Here is a 228-nt window from a genome sequence, read left to right as displayed (position 1 = left end):
ATTGCCTTAAGAAAAGGAAAAAAGGACATTAAATAGTTTTCCACGGAAAAAAAAATCCTCACAAAAAAAAGGTTCCTTGGCTGGTCTCTCACCCAAACGCTCTCCTGATAATATCTTAAACGTTTCTCCTTAAAAAAAAATTGATTGTCTGCCCACTGAACCCACACCCCCATGCAGTAAAGAAAGAAAAAAAAAGTGGGGAAGATCATTCATATATTTCTTCTGTAC

The sequence above is a fragment of the Penaeus monodon genome, chromosome 34 (genome assembly GCF_015228065.2).
Source record: "Penaeus monodon isolate SGIC_2016 chromosome 34, NSTDA_Pmon_1, whole genome shotgun sequence".
NCBI classification, from domain to species: domain Eukaryota; kingdom Metazoa; phylum Arthropoda; class Malacostraca; order Decapoda; family Penaeidae; genus Penaeus; species Penaeus monodon.
The sequence above is the reverse complement of the archived record's forward strand: the minus strand, read 5'-3'. Positions refer to the sequence as shown.